Here is an 18,855-nt window from a genome sequence, read left to right as displayed (position 1 = left end):
AAGAAGTCAAACTGTCAGTATTTTCAGATGACATAATATTGTACATAAAAATCCCTAAAGACTCCACTCCAAAACTACTAGAACTAATATATGAATTCAGCAAAGTTGAAGGATACAAATTAACAGACAGAAATCTGTTGCTTTCATATACATTAATGATGAACTAGTAGAAAGAGAAATCAGGAAAACAATTCCATTCATAATTGCATCAAAAACAATAAAATACCTAGGAATAAACCTAACCAAGGAAGTGAAAGACCCTGAAAACTACAAGACACTCTTAACAGAAATTAAACAGGATACTATCAAATGAAAACTCATCCCATGCTCTTGGCTAGGAAGAATTAATATTGTCAAAATGACTATCCTTCCTAAACCAATCTACAGATTCAATGCAACGCCTATCAAAATACCAACAACAGTCTTCAACGAACTGGAACAAATCGTTTTGAAATTCATATGGAACCGTCAAAGAACCCGAATAGCCAAAGAAATCCTGATAAGGAAGAATAAAGTGGGGGGGATCTCGTTCCCCAACTTCAAGCTCTACCGCAAAGCCACAGTAGTCAAGACAATTTGGTACTGGCACAAGAACTGAGCCACAGACCAGTGGAACAGAATCGAGACTCCAGACATTAATCAAAACATATATGGCCAATTAATATATGATAAAGGAGCCATGGACATACAATGGGGAAATGACAGTCTCTTCACAGGTGGTGCTGGCAAAACTGGACAGCTACATGTAAGAGAATGAAACTGGATCACTGTCCAACCCCATACACAAAAGGAAACTCCAAATGGATCAAAGACCTGAATGTAAGTCATGAAACCATAAAACTCTTAGAAAGAAACATAGGCAAACATCTCATGGACATAAACATGAGTGACTTCTTCATGAACATATCTCCCTGGGCAAGGGAAACAAAAGCAAAAATGAACAACTGGGACTATATCAAGCTAAAAAGCTTCTGTACATCAAAGGGCACCATCAATAGAACAAAAAGGTATCCTACAGTATGGGAGAATATATTCATAAATGACAGATTCGATAAAGGATTGACATCTAAAATATATAAAGAGCTCACACACCTCAACAAACAAAAAGCAAATAATCCAATTAAAAAATGGGCAGAGGTGCTTAATAGACAGCTCTCTAAAGAAGAAATCCAGATGGCCAACAGACACATGAAAAGATGGTCCACATCGCTAATAATGAGAGAAATGCAAAATAAAACCACAATGAGATACCACCTCACACCAGTAAGGATCGCCATCATCGAAAAGGGAAACAACAACAAATGTTGATGAGTTTCTGGAGAAAGGGGAACCCTCCTACACTGCTGGTGGGAATGTAAATTAGTTCAACCATTGTGGAAAGCAGTATGGAGGTTCCTCAAAATGCTCAAAATAGAAATACCATTTGACCCAGGAATTCCACTTCTAGGAATTTACCCTAAGAATCCAGCACTCCAGTTTGAAAAAGACAGATGCACCCTTATATTTATCACTGCACTATTTACAATAGCCAAGAAATGGAAGCAACCTGAGTGTCCATCAGTAGATGAATGGATAAAGAAGATGTGGTACACATACACAATGGAATATTATTCAGCCATAAGACAAAAACAGATCCTACCATTTACAACAACATGGATGGAGCTGGAGGGTATTATGCTCAGTGAAATAAGCCAGGTGGAGAAAGACACGTATCACATGATTTCACTCATCTGTGGAGTATAAGAACAAAGAAAAACTGAAGAGCCATACATACAGCAGCAGACTCACAGAACCGAAGAATGGACTAACAGTTACCAAAGGGAAAGGGACTGGGGAGGATGGGAGGGAAGGGAAGGATAAGGGCGGGGAAAAAGAAAGGGGGCCTTATGATTAGCATGTATAATGTGGGGATGGGCATAGGGAGGGATGTGCAAGATAGAGAAGACAAGTAGTGATTCTACAGCATCTTACTATGCTGATGGACAGTGACTGTAATGGGGTTTGTTGGAGGGACTTGGTGAAGTGGGGGAGTCTAGTAAACATAATGTTCTTCATGTAATTGTAGATTAATGATAACAAAATGAATAAAAACAAAACCAAAAAAAAGTATGTCTTGTAGTTTTCTGGGTATAGGTCTTTCACCTCCTTGGTTAGGTTTATTCCTAGGTATTTTATTCTTTTTGATGCAATTGTGAATGGAATTGTTTTCCTGATTTCTCTTTATGCTAGTTCATCATTAGTGTACAGGAAAGGTGCAGATTTTTGTGTATTAATTTTTTATCCCAAAAATTTGCTGAATTCAGATATTAGCTCCAGTAGATTTGGGGTGGAGTCTTTAGGGTTTTTTATGTACAATATCATGTCATCTGCAAATAGTGACAGTTTGACTTCTTTACCAATCTGAATGCCTTGTATTTATTTGTTTTGTCTGACTGCCATGGCTAGTACCACCATAACTATGTTGAATAGCAGTAGGGATAGTAAGCATCCCTGTCTTGTTCCCAATCTTAAAGGAAAAGTTTTCAGCTTCTCAGTTATGTATGATGTTTGCTGTGGGTTTGTCATATATGTCCTATATCATGTTGAGGTGCTTTCCCTCTGTACCCATTTTGTTGAGAGTTTTTGTCATGAATGGGTGTTGAATTTTGTCAAATGCTGTTTCAGCATCTGTGGAAATGATCATGTGGTTTTTGTCCTTTTTGTTGATGTGGTGGATGATGTTGATGGATTTTCGAATGTTGTACCATCCTTGCATCCCTGAGATGAATCCCACTTGAACATGGTGTATGATATTCTTGATGTATTTTTGAATTCGGTTTGCTAATATTTTGTTGAATATTTCTGCATCTATGTTCATCAAGGTTATTTGTCTCTAATTTTCTTTTTTGGTGGGGTCCTTGCCTGGTTTTGTTATTAGAATAATGTTGGCTTCATAGAATGAGTTTGGAAGTATTCCCTCCTCTTCTATTTTTTGGAAAACTTTAAGGAGAATGGGTATTATGTCTTCTCTATATGTGTGATAAAATTCAGTGGTGAATCGATCTGGTCCAGGGTTTTCTTCTTGGGTAGTTTTTTGATTACTGATTCTATTTCGTTGCTGGTAATTGGTCTGTTTAAATTTTCTGTTTCTTCCTTTGTCAGTCTTGGAAGGTTGTATTTTTCTGGGAAGTTGTCCATTTCTTCTAGGTTATCCAGCTTGTTAGCATGTAGGTTTTCATAGTAGTCTCTAATAATTCTTTGTAATTCTGTGGGGTTGGTCATCATTTTTCCTTTCTCATTTCTGATTCTGTTGATGTCTGTAGATACTCTTCTTCTCTTAATAACTCTGTCTAGTGGCTTATCTATTTTGTTTATTTTTTCAAAGAAGCAGCTCTTGGTTTCACTGATTTTTTCTATTGTTTTATTCTTCTCAATTTTATTTATTTCTTCTCTGATCCTTATTATGTCCCTCCTTCTGCTGACTTTGGGCCTCATTTGTTTTTCTTTTCCCAATCTCAATAATTGTGACTTTAGACTTCATTTGGCATTTTTCTTCCTTCTGTAAATAGGCCTGGATTGCTATATACTTTGCCCTTTGAACTGCCTTCACTGCATCCCACAGAGTGTGGGGCTTTGTGCTGTTGTTGTCATTTGTCTCCATATATTGCTTGATCGCTGTTTTAACTTGGTCATTGATCCATTGAATATTTAGGAGCATGTTGTTAAGCCTCCATGTGTTTGTGAGCCTTTTTGCTTTCTTTGTACAATTTATTTCTAGTTTTATGCTTTTGTGGTCTGAGAAGTTGGTCGGTGGAATTTCAATCTTTTTTATTTTATTGAGGCTCTTTTTGTGGCCTAGAATGTGGTCTATTCTGGAGAATGTTCCATGTGCATATGAGAAGAATGTGTATCCTTCTGATTTGGGGTGTAGAATTCTGTAGATATCTGTTAAGTCCATCTGTTCTAGTGTGTGGTTCAGTGTCTGTGTTTCATTACTTAGTTTCTGTCTGGTGGATCTGTGCTTTGGAGTGAGTGGTGTGTTGAAATCTCCTAGAATGAATGCATTGCACTCTATTTCCTCCTTTAATTCTGTTAGTATTTGTTTCACATATGTTGGTGCTCCTGTATTTGGTGCATAGATATTTATAATGGCTATATCCTTTTGTAAGACTGACCCCTTTAGCATTATGTTATGTCCTTCTTTATCTCTTGCTACTGTCTTTGTTTTGAAGTCCATTTTGTCTGGTACTAGTCCTGCGACACCTGCTTTTTTCTCCCTATTGTTTGCATGAAATATCTTTTTCCATCCCTTGACTCTTAGTCTGTGTATGTCTTTGGGTTTGAGTTGAGTGTCTTGTAAGTGGCACATAGATGGGTCTTGCTTTTTAATCCATTCTATCACTCTGTGTCTTTTGATTGGTGCATTCAATCCATTTACATTTAGGGTGATTATTGAAAGATATGTACTTATTGCCATTGCAGGCTTTAGATTCGTGGTTACCAAAGGTTCAAGGGTAGCTTCTTTACTACCTAACCATCTAACTTAACTCTTTATTAAGCTATTATAAACACAGTCTGATGATTCTTTATTTCTCTCCCTTCTTTTCTTCCTCCTCTATTCTTTATATGTTAGGTCTTTTGTTCTGTACTCTTATGTTTCCTTTCACAGCTTTTGTGTGTAGTTGATTTTAGTTTTTGCCTTTAGTTCATGTTTGGTTGGTCTGCTTTCTTTGTTGTGATTTTATTTTCTCTGTTGACATCTATTTAACCTTAGGAGTGCTTCCATCTAGAGAAGTCCCTTTAAAATATCCTATAGGGGTGGTTTGTGGGAGACAAATTCCCTCAAATTTTGCTTGTCTGGGAATTGTTTAATTCCTCCTTCATATTTAAATGATAGTCATGCTGGATACAGTATTCTTGTTTCAAGGCCCTTCTGTTTCATTGCATTAAATATGTCATGCCATTCTCTTCTGGCCTTTAAGATTTCTGTTGAGAAGTCTGATGATATCCTAATGTGTTTTCCTTTGTAGGTGATCTTTTTCCTCTTTCTGGTTGCCTTTAATACTCTGTTCTTGTCTTTGTTCTTTGCCATTTTAACTATTATATGTCTTGGTCTTGTCCTCCTTGGGTCCCTTGTGTTGGGAGTTCTGTGGGCTTCCATGATCTGAGAGACTATTTCCTCTCCCAATTTGGGGAAGTTTTCAGCAATTATTTCTTCAAAGACACTTTCTATTCCTTTCTCTCTCTTCTTCTTCTTCTGGTACCCCTATAATGCAAATATTGTTTCATTTGGGTTGGTCACACAGTTCTCCCAATATTCTTTCATTCTTGGAGATCCTTTTATCTCCCTCTGCCTCAGCTTCTCCGTATTCTTGTTCTATGATTTCTATTCCATTAATGCCCTTTTGTACCTCATCCAGTCTGCTCTTAAGTCCTTCCAGAGATTGTTTTATTTCTGTATTCTCCCTCCCAACTTGATCCTTTAGCTCTTGCATATTTCTCTGCAGGTCCATCAGCATGGTTATGACCTTTATTTTGAATTCTTTTTCAGGAAGATTGGGTAAATATATCTCCCCAGGCCCTCTTTCGGGGGCTGTCTGGGTAATTCTGGACTGGACCAAATTCTTCTGCCTTTTCATGGTGATAGAGTTAGTGTAGGCAGGTAGTGCATCTGTCAGCCTGGAGAACAAAGTCCTTTCCTGCTTGCTGGTCTCCTTGCCCTTCTCCACTGCCTGTGTTGGTTACCTGCACACCTGGCACAGCCTCTGGATTAATTCCCTAGGTTGCCATGGGCAGGGTTGCCATCAGGGTAACCCAGAGCCCTGCCAGGAGTGACAGGTGTGCCGGGTGTGCTCTCCTGTGAGAACGGCACCCCTTCTTGCCTTGCCCCAATTTCCTCTGCCTGTGTTGGGCAGTTGCGTGTCAGCAGCGGTCTCTGGGTCTGGCTCCGGTGGCTGTGCACTGGGAGGAGATTCTGGTCAGTTGCTGTGGGTGTGGCCACTCTCCGGCTGCTCCACCGCTGCGTGTGCACATGGGACCACCGTCCAGCTGCTCAGCTGCTGTGGCGGGGCTGTGCTAGAGGGGGAATGACTGGCAGGCTATGTTGCCTCCCAGGGTCTGGGGTGCCCAAAGTTCCCCAGGATTCCCAGCTGCTGGGCTGAGTGTGCCAGGATGATTCCGTCCAGCTGTGAGACCCCTGTCCTTTTAAGACTTTCAAACGTCAATTGCTTTTCTTTTGTCCTAGTGGAGCCGGCTGCAGGGACCCACTCGCAGATTTTACTTTTCCATTTCTGTAATATCCAGCACACCATGAAATGTGTGTGTGCACTCCTGATGTGGATTACTAGAGCTGGTTATTTAGCAGTCTTGCACTTCCACTCCCTCCCCACTGCAACTCCTTTCCTCCCACTGGGGAGCTGGGTTGGGGAGAGCACTTGGGTCTCGCCGGGCCATGGCTTGTATCTTACCCCTTTCGTGAGATGCTGAGTTCTCACAGATGTAGATGTAGCCTAGCTGTTGTACTATATCCTCTGGTCTCTCTTTTAGGAATAGTTGTATTTTTTGTATTTTCAAAAATATATATGGTTTTGGTAGGAGATTTCCACGGCCTTACTCACACTGCCATCTTGGCTCCTCTCAAAAACCTTTTGGCCCCTTATGTGAGGGTTTGTTTCTGGGCCTTTAGTTTCATTCCATTGGTCTGTATGTCTGCCTTTATGCCAGTACCACATTGTTTTTTTTATAGTATATATATTTCTTATTTTGGTATCATTAATATAAAGTCACATGGGCAACACTGTGGTTACTAGATTCCCCCTGTTATGAAGTCCCCACCACATACCCCATTATACTCACAGTCCATCAGCCTAGTAAGATGCTATAGAGTCACTACTTGTCTTCTCTGTGCTATACTGCCTTCCCTGTGCCCCCCCTACATTATGTAAGTACCACATTGTTTTGATAACTGAAGGTGTTACGGAGAGAATGTTTGTGTCCCTCCAAAATTCATATACTGAAGCCCTAAACCCTGTTGTGACCCTATTTGGAATAAGAAAGTAATTAAAGCTAAATGAGGTCATAGTAGGGGGCCCTGATCTGATAGGATTAGTGTCCTTATAAGAAGAAACACCAGATCTCTCTCTATGCATACAAATGAAAGGTCATGTGCACACACAGCAAGAAGCTGAGTTGAGTTGTATGGGTATAGATCATGTGGCCATCTATAATTCAAGAGGAGAAGCCCTCACTAGACACCAACTCTGCTGGCACCTTGATTTTTTTCTACTTCCAATCTCCAGAAATGTGAGAAAATAAATTTCAGTTGTTTAAGCCACCCACTCTCGGATTATAGGGAATACTATGTTTAAATTTAGTGGGATTCACAGGAATAGCTGTCATTTGAATCCCAATACTGATTAAGTCCATGAAGCTTTATCAATTGTTCTGTTTAACCAAATGTTAAATTTAATTCTGAACCTATGTTGTAATATATGCACAAATGCTTATCTGCACCCTATCTTTTTGTTATATAAAAATTAAAAGGTAATTTTGGATTTCTAATTGGGTCCTCCCAAATGGTCTTCTCATCCATGTTGTTTTCTCAATTCTCAGGCTTTTGGATTTTTTAATATAAATTTTAGAATTAGATTGTCAACTTCTATAAAAAACTGCTGGGATTCAATTTATGTCATCAATGTTCTACTGTTTTCAGTGTGCAGGTCTTGTACATCTTTTCTCAAATTTATCTCTGAATATTTCATGTTACTGATCCTCTTGTAAAGATAGTGTTCTAAATTGCCATCTGGCTGGCTGTTCATTGCTTGTAAAGTGCTGCATGTTCCCCCCTAAAGTTCCTGTCCACCCAGCACTTCAGAATTTGACCTTATTTGTCAGTAAGGTCTTTGCAGATGCAATTGATTAAGAACTGGAATGAGATCATACTGGATTAGTGTGGGCCTAAATCCCATGAATACATTGTTAGAAGAGACAGAAAGGACACGCAGAGAGACACAAAGGAGAAACCGGAACTGGAGTTATGCTGTTATAAGCCAAGAAATGCCTGGGCCCACCATGAGCTTGAAGAGGTCAGGAAGGATACACTTCCCTAGAGACTTCAGAGACAATGTGGAAATGCTGACACCTTGATTTGGGCTTCTGTTCTACAGAACTGAGAGAGAATAATTTCTGGGTTTTTTTCAGCCGCTAAGTTTATGGTAATTTGTTATGGCAGTCTCAGAAAACGACAAATACTGTTAAATCTGTATAGTGATCTGGTATCCTGCAACCTTCCTAAACTTACTCATTTGCTCAAGCAGCTTTTCATGTATTACATAGAATTTTCTACACAGACAATTGCTTTCTATGAGCAGAGAAGAGAAATACCCAGAAGTACAATTAATTGGACATATTTGTGATATCTCATTGTGGTTTTGATTTGCATTTCCCTGATGATCCGGGATGTGGAACATCTTTTCACGTGTCTGCTGGCCACCTGTATATCTTCTTTGGAAAAATAACTATTCAGGTGCTTTTCCCATTTTTTTAACTGGATGATGATGATGATGATGATGATTTGGTGTTGAGTTGTGTGAGTTCTCCATGTATTTTGGACATTAACCCCCTATTGAACATGTCATTTGCAAATATATTTTCCCATTCAGTAGGCTGCCTTTTTCTTCTGGGAAAAGATAATCTCTTTAATAATGTTGGGAAAACTTAACAGTAACAAGAAAAAGAATGAAAATGGACCACTGTCTTATACCATATACAAAATGAACTTGAAATGGATTAAAAACTTAAATATAAGATCTGAAACATTGGCATTAGCGATTTGTTTCTGGATATTTGTCCCCAGACAAGGGAAACAAAAGAAAAAAACTGAGGCAAACTACATCAAACTAAAAAGCTACTACACAGCAAAGGACACCATCACCAAAATGGAATGGCAGTCTACTGAATGGGACAATGTATTTGCAAGCTGCATTGCTTTCTTTGGTCACAAGGTGGCTTTTAGGTTTATTTTCTGAATTTCCTTCAATGAACTTGATTTTTTACAGAAAAAAAAGGAATTATTTTTATTCTAGTTATATTATATACATTATCTCAAATTTTTCCTAGAAATACATACAGATTCAAACATGTATGCTTATCATTTGCTGAGTATCACTAAATCCATACTTACCTTATTCAGTTTTTCATTCATCAGATATCTACCAGATGTACATGATTTGCTAAAGCACCAATGGCCCAATCCATATCTGTATCTCAAACCTCTTTCCTGAACATCATTTTTCTTTGTGAACCCAGGCAAACTCTCTAATCTCACTGCCTTCTCTTTGCTAGATTATTTTAGGCACTTATGAAGAGAATGGTAATTTGTTATGGCAGTCTCAGAAAACAACAAATACTGCTAAATCTGTATAGTGATCTAGTATCCTGCAACCTACCTAAACTTACTTATATTACTTCTTAAACTACTATCCCATTCATGAAGTAAGGCCATCTGAGGGAGAAAAGGAGGCTTACCATACAACATATAGAAATGATATATAGGCAAATGCCATTAGAATCTTAGATATTGCTATTCCTCTCAAGGGAATCTCATGTCCTATTGCTTTACTGCCTTTCGCTCACTTTCTGCTGGTTGTCTGAGCATTTTACATGGAGCTTAACCTCTCACATAGTACTCTCTGAGATGCCCCTTCAGATCTAAACACTCTTAAGAGCATTACATCCCCATATAAGCTGGTTAGCAGAGGACTCTCTCCAGAGACTAGAATCCTAACCCCATCTTTCTGAAGTTGACAGGGCAACTTGGATCTGCCTATATATGGAAAAAATGCATTTTTCTGGGCATATGCATATCCAACTTTTTATCACAATATGCCATGGGTTCACATGTGAGCTTCCAGTTTTTCTTCATGAAGGAACTGCTGAATATCCTTAGGCCCATTAAACTAGAATGCTTCTGTTTTCCATAGAAGCTGGTGCTAATACTGGCAATCAAGAATATGAAGTCTGGTAGGGCATAAGCCACTTTGTTCATCAGTTTTCTTGCCTTTTCAACTAGTCTTTCTGTTTATAAACTTCTGCCTTGCATTAATGTGCTTTGTCTCAAGCACTGGAAGAGGGAGGGCTTTCAAACTGCATATGCATGTGATTGATGACATCAGGGTTTTCCTGTGTTACATATTGTTTTCACCTGCCTATCCACTTTTCCCTTTGGCTTCATAAGTGCTTTTGTGATGTTACAATCTAGAGCAGGAGTTGTTAGGGTCAGATGATAAATACCTAGGCTTTGTAGGGCGGGCTATACTGTTTATTTCACAACTACTCAACTCTGCCACTGTAGTGCAAAACCAGCCATAAACAATATGTAAATTAGTAAATGTTGCATTCCAATAAAACTTACAGACACCAAAATTTGAATCTCATGTAACTGTCACATCACGAAATATTTTTTCAAATATTAAGAAGCATAAAATTTATTTTTATCTCATTGGCCAAAAAAATAAAAGCAACAGCCCAGATTTGGCTTATGGGTTGTGGTTTGCCAACTTCTGTTCTAGAATCGTAAACTTTTATTTCCACAAAAGACTGTCTCTATAAATCATGTATGTTTCACCTTCTCAGCACACTTCAAGGCAACCTTATTTCCCAAGTTCTATTGGGGCACTTACATCCAGTAGTCCTCTGATGGACTTCTCAAAAAATTCTCCACATTTGGGTTTCCACTGAATTCACTGACACGACCTCCTGACATCCAACTCAATATACTTTTTTTTACAATCTTAGTTTCAGGGGGCTTTTGTGAAGAGGAACTGTCTTAGACTGAAAGTGAACTATGTTCTCTCACACACCTTGTATCGTAGAGTCCAATAAACCAGGAAGGTTTCTTAGGAGAACACCACCTGAAGAAAGAGAACCAGATAATGTCTTTCCAGGAAGCCAGAGGAAGAGAGAATTTATTCACATTTTGAGGATTCAGTTGTTGGTAGTTCCAGAGAAATCAGTGGGATTTTCTCATCTTGAGGATTCCTGAACATCAATATGCACGTGAGCATGGGAATGCAGCACACCAGCTGAGGAATGGAAGTACCCTGGACCTGTGAGTATAGGGAAGACCTAGCTTAGGGAACCTCCCCATATGCTGAAGGTAATCCAAAGGGTTGGGTCATGTATATGCCAGTGGGAATAAGAGCTTGGAAAAAGCTCACAAACTTATTGCCTCATGAAGTATGCACAGCAGTTTTAGGTGATTATTATCTTAATCTTGCTGACCAATATTATAATCTTTAGAGATGAGTCTCTTACCAGTATTAGGTTTATAATTCTAAATAAGAGATCCAGAGGTAAGCTATAAGTGAGATTCTGTCACAAGTATTTAATAAGTGTTCACATTGCTTTTATCAGTTGGTCAAAGTCTTTCATTAAGTATTATGTGTTCAGTTTTGAAAAATGAGGAAATACAGATAAAAACATTTTGTCATAATTTTGCAAGAATCAACACTTTTTACTTTATATATTCTTACACTGTATGTTCATATATAAAATAGATAAAATTTGAAGTAAAAAATACAGAGAATGCTTTTTTAAACTGCTTTATTAACTTCATGATATATAATAAGCATCTTTCCATGCAATAGGAAAACTTCCCTGCTGACAGAAACTTACAGACTGTGTCAAAAACAGAACATTCAATTAGAAGCTGGTTACTGGAAACAAGTAACACTAAAAGGTTTACAACAAAGGTACTACATGAACATACATGTTTAGAAAACTGATATTTCTCTATTAACTTCAGGGAAAAGATCAGGATTCAAGGCATAAGGCAAAATTCATCACGATGGTCATGGCGAGGGATGTCATTGCTAACTGACTGCAGACTGTGACTGAACTGCTTTTCTCTCAGCTTTTTCATCAGCTGTCTCACCTCGTCCCCAATTCTTTCCTTATTCTCTTCTCTCATCCTTGCCTGTGGCTCTCCAAGCCGCTGAATCATTTCCCACCTATAGTGCAGGATGTGCTGCCTAACACGGAACTGCCTACAATTTCCTTGAGGCACACAGTATTCACCAGCTTCCAAAGGGAGGGTCAACGGCTCTCCTTTATTGGCATGTTGTTCCTTTTCATTATTTTTTTTCATTTTCCTGGTTGGCATTTTCCGTGTTGAGATTTTTTACTGCTTGTTTCTCTTTGGACGCCATTGTACCTAGGAGACAAAAGACTTGAGATAGGACTTTTCTTGGTGGGCTGATCAGCACCGAGGACAGAGGCCCACACCACGTACCTTTCAAGACTCAGAACCCTGGATTTCAAAGGCTTAATTTCATTTTCCCACCTGAGAGGCTCCTTACGCCCTCTAGGGGTCACCCAGTCCGAGCCCTCCCAGTTCCCTCTTGCTCCTTCGCCACAAACCCATTTTTGCTGCCGATCAGTGCCCAGGCATCTGCAGGCACCAAAATGGAGGACGGGGTAGGGGAGGCTTGGGATCGCGGCTTTCCACACGTCCCCCACTCTGCCCCCTGCAACTGTCCCCCGCGCCGACCTGGGCCTATCGTTGCTGTCCCCTCCTCCTCCGATTCTCGCCCGAGTGCGCCGCCGCGATACTTGACACAGACCCGCAGACCTGCAGAGGGCCGGAGTGGGGGCAGCGGGAGCTGCTGCAGCCGAGAGCTCCGCTCCGCGCCTCCCGATCCCCGCGCTGACCACCATTTCCTACACCAAGAAGGGCGAGGGCAGAGCGGGGGTGCGAGAGGCTGGTGTTTCCGAAGGGTCGTCGTTTCAGGGCCGTCCAGCCCTCCCCACGGGAAAGACTACAATATTCTGCGGCCAAACGCGGGGCCGCGGCGAGGCGCGGGGCTGAGGTCTCACATCTTTGCGAGCCTGGGCGGCCGGATCCCGGGAGGCGTCCGCAGGCTGTGTCCGCTCGCTCACACCAACCCCAGGGACGACCCCTCCGCGTCCCTTACCTGCTCCCCTCCGCCTCCTGCTCTGTGGAGCCGCCCCCGGCCCGCACGCGCACAGGGAGGGCCACTGGGAGCTGGAACCCAGACGGCGGCGGGCGAAGGCCAGGTCTGATTACAGCAAGGCGCGCGGGGCTTGGCTTTGGCCGGTCACGTGAGGCTGTCGTTACCGCGGACGGCCACGCCCCCGACCTGTACCCGTCCTGCCCCGCGGAGTCACGCAGATCCCGCCCCGGCCCGCATACCTCCCCCTGCCCGCGTTGCCCTGGGAGCTCCTCTAACCGGGGCCGGGTAGCTCTTCCTTTCTGTATTGCAGAGCCTTCCTCTCTGCCTGCCGGGGCAGGGCGTTATCTTCTCGGGGCGGGGTTGTGGGCCATTCCCACGTCTCTGGGGACATTCCTCTTACCCTCTTCTGCTCCCAGAACACCCTTCTTCCACTTGTTGTCCGTACTGCTTCCAATGCTTTTGATGTCTCCCGCCACAAAAATGTGTAGAAGACGTGTGTCAGGAGAGCCTAGAAGAGCGAATTTAAAAAAATCCTAATCAGTTTTGTTCTTTTTAAATTAAACAAAAACCAATATACTATTTTAAAAGAAAATAATTTTTATTTGAAAAACAGGATTAAATTTGGGGAAAAAACCCCAAGCACCTGTCTGTTCTGCTTAGTCACTATATAAATATAGACTCTACCGGCAGCAACATTTTTAGCACTTGAAAAAGGACAGGGCAGCTGATGGCTCATCATGTGAGGAAGGGCCCTTAGATACTTGTAGCCCTTCCATGAGGTGAGTCAGTGAGTGTAGCAGAGCCTTTTTGGATTTTCAGAACTGAAACAACAACAATTCCTTCACGAAGTTCTAGTTCAAAAGGCAATAAATATGTCTTTATTTGAAAATCACATGTCATGTATTTAGAGAATCCTAAGGGATCTACAGTAAATCTACTATAGAACTCAGAATTTAATTTAGTAGGGTTGCAGTTACAGGTAAATATAAAAAGCCTCAATTTTATTCCTGTATGCTAGTAATGAACAACTGGAAATTGAAATTGTATGTGTAAAATTTATGATCACTTCCAAAAACATGAAATACTTAGGAATAAATGTAAGAAAACATGTAGAAAACCTATACACTGAAAGCTATAAAACACTGCTGAAAGAAACTAAAGATCAAGGTAAATATAAAAATAAACCATGGTCCTGGATCAGGAAATTCAGTACTGTTGAGATATCAATTCTTTCCAAATTCATCCATAAATTCAGTGCAGTCAAAATCAATTTGCACCAGGCATCTTTGTATACCTGATAAACTTACCCAAATTTATATGGAAATGCAAAGGATTTAGACAAAATAATTTTGGGAAAAAACACACAAATCTGGACAATTGCATTATCTGGTTTACAGATTTAAGATGGAGTAATAAAGGTAGTATGGTAGTGGAGTATAAATAGACATTGGACTTATGAAATTAAAAACTGCTTTTTGAAAATTATGGTTAAGAAAATGAAGAGGGAAGCTGAGAGAAAATATTTACAATATGTTTAACTGAAAAGGCTTTGTATCCAGAAGATACATGAAGAACTCCTAAAATCCAAAATAAGAAGACAAACAATGTAATAAACAAAGATCAACATATTTGAATGAATGTTTTGCAAAAGTAATGTGCAAACTGTCAATAAGCTCACAGGAAGATGCTCAGTCTCAATCATCAGGGCAATGTAAAAAAAAACAATGAAATACCACTGTATGCCCATCAGAATGGCTAAAATTAACAAGTGTGAAAATCCCAAGAATTTTTGAGGTAATGGAATAACTGGAAATCTCATTGGCTGCTGATGAGAAGTTCAACCACTTTGAAAGACTTTGACAATTTCTTGAAAAGTTAAATTTGCTCTTACCATATGACCCAGAAATTCCACTCTTAGGAACTTTAGAAATCAAAACAAATTTCCTCAAAAAAAGATTTGTACAGAAGTGTTCATAGCAATTTCATTTATGACAGCCCCAAAGTGGATAAAATACAAATGTTCATCAACAAGCGAATGGGTAAACAGATTGTGATGTATTCATACATACTAACAATACAAAAAATACTTCTAGCAATAAAAAGGAAGCAACTATTGGTACAAGCAATAAGACAGATGTATCTCAGAAAATATTACACTCATGGAAAGATATGACTTAAAAGAGTGCATTCTGCATGAATACATTTATATAAAGTTATAAAGAGGCAGAACTAATTTATATTGATATAAATTGGATCAAATCAGTATTTGGCTGACTTGAAGGTTGGGATTTTTCTGACTGTAAAAGGGGCATAACCAAACTTTCTCAGCTGAAAAATGTTCTGAATTTTGATGGGGTAACCACTCCACTGGTGAATACATTTGCTGAAATAATTGAACTTGTATTATTGTATGTAAATATAACTAAAGCTGATTACAAATCAAATATCTAGAAATAGATCTAATTAAATACTTGAAAGACCTCTACACTGAAAATTGTAAGATAATTTTGAGAAACATTGAAGAAGACCTAAATAAATGTAGAGATAGACCAGGCTCATGAGTTGAAAGACTCAATATTTTAAAGTGGTCAATTATTTCCAAATTCATCTATAAACTCAATGCGATCCACATAAAAATCTCAGCAGGTTATTTATTTTTTTTGACAAGCAGTTTCCAATTACATGTATAAAAGTGCAAAAAGTCAATATAGCCAGGACAACCTTGAAGAAGAAGAGAGCTCCAAAATTTCCATTACCAGATACCAAACTTAGTACAATACTGCAGTAAATTGTGAATAAATACTATTATATCACAATAATTAACATATATGTGTACACACACACAGGTATGGACCTGTGTGATTCATACCTACATATACTGTTGCTTGACTTATGAAAAGGATGACAGTGTGGTGAAGTTGGGAAAGGATTTTTTTTCCAAAAAGTGCTAGCAGATCATTTGGATATCCATATGTGAAAATGTATGTTGACTCTACCTTAAATAATACACAAAAATAAACTCCCAGTGTTTACAGATCTACATGGGAAAGGTAAAAATATAATTTTAATGCAAAATACACAGGAAATCATCTTAAGTAGGCAGTGTTCTTAAAACGGACACAAAAAGCACTAATTATAAAGGATAAAAATTATAAATTGCATTTTATTAATACCAAAAATAACTGTTCATCAAAAGACACCATTAAAACAATAAGGCAAGCACAGACCAGGAGGAGATACTTGGAACACTGACAAATTTGGCATAACTGACAAATGATTCATATCTATAATGTATAAAGAACTTTTTCAAATGAATAAGGAAAAGACAACCCAATAGAAAAATGGGCAAACACCTTAAAATAACACTTCAAAAAAACACAGAATACCCAAATGTCTAATGAACCTGTGAAAATACACTCAACTTTGTTAGTTTTCAGAGACATGCCAATTAAAACCAGAATGTGATACTGCTAAACACCCCTCCTACCCGAATGTCTAAAGTAATAAAGACAGAAAACATCAAGTGTTTTACAAGGATGTGGTGCAACTAGAATGGGCACTACCACTTTGGAAAACTGTTTGGCAAAATACATAAAGGTAAACACAGGTATACTCTATGGTCCAGCAATCTCACTGTAGATATACCCGTAATAAAAATGTGTGCATTGGTTTGCCAGACAATATTTACACTATGTTCATGACAGCACTTTTTAAATTGCCAGAAATTAGCAATTACCCAAATGTTCTTCATCAGGAAAATTCATAGTAAAGTGTGCATTTACATAGTAGAATGTTATTCAGTAGTAAAAATTACATGGATGGATCTTACAAACATAATGTTCAGATAAAGAAGTTAGAGTGAAAAAAAGTGATGTATATGAATTTATATGAGTTTAAACATAGGCAAAAGGATCTATGACGTTAGAATTCAGGGTAGTGACAGCCTTGGGTAATGACTGGAATGGGGTTTATACAGTGTTGGTAATGCTCTGGGGTTTTGTTTTGTTTTGAGTGCTTGTTAGATGGTTTTAGCTTGCAAAATTTCATTGAGTTACATATGTATGATTTGGCTACTTTTATGTATGTATTTTATACTTTATTTAAAATTTCCTTAAATGCAAAATAAACATGTCATTCTCATAATAAATTGTTAAACTTAACAAAAGAATTCTCACACTATTGGTGGGTATGCGCAATCTGGTACATTCTTTCTGGAGGGCTATTTGACAGTAATTATTAAAAGTCTTAGAATAGTTCATACTGTTTGGTATAGTCATTTAAATTTTTATACTACTCTATTCTACAGAAGAAATCATAAATATTTGGAAAGATTTACCCATAAGGATACTCGTTGTAGTAAAATAAATATAAGCAAAACAATGGAAAAAAACAAAATATACACATACAGATTTGCCTTAGACAAATTATTGCTTATTGATATAACTGAGTTCTGTAAAACAATAAAAATATGCTGTGAAGGAATAGTCAATGATAAGTAAAACTTTATGATTTATGCTGTAAATAATAGAAAAGTAGCTTAAACATTAAGCTCAATGGGATTTTAGTATACATCTATATGCATATATACGTATAAGCATAGACTGTAATAGATAAAATATAATCAACTCTTATTTCTGAATATACTTATATAATCAACATTAAAAAAATTTGACACATAAAACCACCAGAAACAAAAATAGCAAATAACAAACTAGGAAATGTGTGCACAACATGTATCATGAATTCATTTTAACCACATTTTTCCGCACTAGAAAAAAGTAATGGGGAAGTCTTTCCTTTCCTCGTGGAAAATCTATCACTTCCTTCACAAGTTTATTTAGGACACAGGATAGGCCACTATAATATAGAGACCCCCCCAAAATATAATGGTTGAAATAAGGAGAAATGTCTATCTCTCATACAAAATAGTCCAGAGATAGGAAGGGACTTTCGACAGGTGAATTTGTCTGCTGAATGAGGTCAAGTGCCTCCTATTTTACTGCTCTGCTATCTCCTAGACTGTTGTCGTTACACTTCTGAGTTCCAGGACAGAGGAAGGAGAGAAGAGAGTAGTAGGCAAACAATTCCCCTTTAAAAGGTGATGCAGAAGTTGCACGCTGCATATCTGCTCAGATTCCATTGCAAAGAACTTAAATACAAAGACCTACTTGGCTGCAAGGGAAGCTAGGGAATGTTAGTTTCTAGTTGAGCGGTCAAGAGTTCTTGTAATACACTGGGAAGGAAATCCTGTTATTTAGAGGGAGATGAGGAAAATTGTCACTGGAAACAATTAGCAGTCTTGGCTAAAAGGAGTGATGGCAGTAAGTACAATCATCAGCCAAACTTTGGTAGAGCCTGTCATCTGGAATACATCTACACAGAGCTCAGTTCGGTCCAAAACATAAGGTTTTCTCTATTTATGTCTGAGGAAATTCAGTGAGTTTTTTGTGAAGGAGTAGTCAGTGATAAGGAAAACTTCATGATTTACACTGTAAATAATAGAAAAGTAGATTAAACAGTATGCTCAATGGGATTTTAATATATATCTATATACATACATATGCATAAACATAAAATGTAATAGATAAAACATAATCAATTGAGTTCTGTAAAACAATAAACCAGTGTAGTGTAAAGAGACCCTAATCACTCATATTTACCATAACTGTCATAGTTAAATTTTTGTGAGCATCACTGATTATTTCTTTAGGTTGGATGCCTAGGAATGGATTTGCAGGCTCAAGGGCACCCATATTTTAAATGTAAATGCCTAAATATTATTTTAAAAGGTTGATAAATTCAGATTCTATTACCTGGAAACAAGTGAGGAAGTCCTTGGGGGAATGCAGAGCACAGATTTCCTGACTTTGAGTCATAAAGACCTTGTACCAAACCTTCTCTGAGA

General features: G+C 38.6%; 1 pseudogene; it reads right to left on the bottom strand.

Annotated features, from left to right (window-relative positions):
- Positions 1-11,563: 11,563 nt before the first annotated feature.
- On the bottom strand, positions 11,564-13,214 carry LOC108397639 (protein BEX1-like; annotated as a pseudogene).
- Between the last annotated feature and the right edge of the window lie 5,641 nt (positions 13,215-18,855).

Source organism: Manis javanica, chromosome X (assembly GCF_040802235.1).
Source record: "Manis javanica isolate MJ-LG chromosome X, MJ_LKY, whole genome shotgun sequence".
NCBI classification, from domain to species: domain Eukaryota; kingdom Metazoa; phylum Chordata; class Mammalia; order Pholidota; family Manidae; genus Manis; species Manis javanica.
This window is presented reverse-complemented; position numbering and strand designations above follow the sequence as displayed.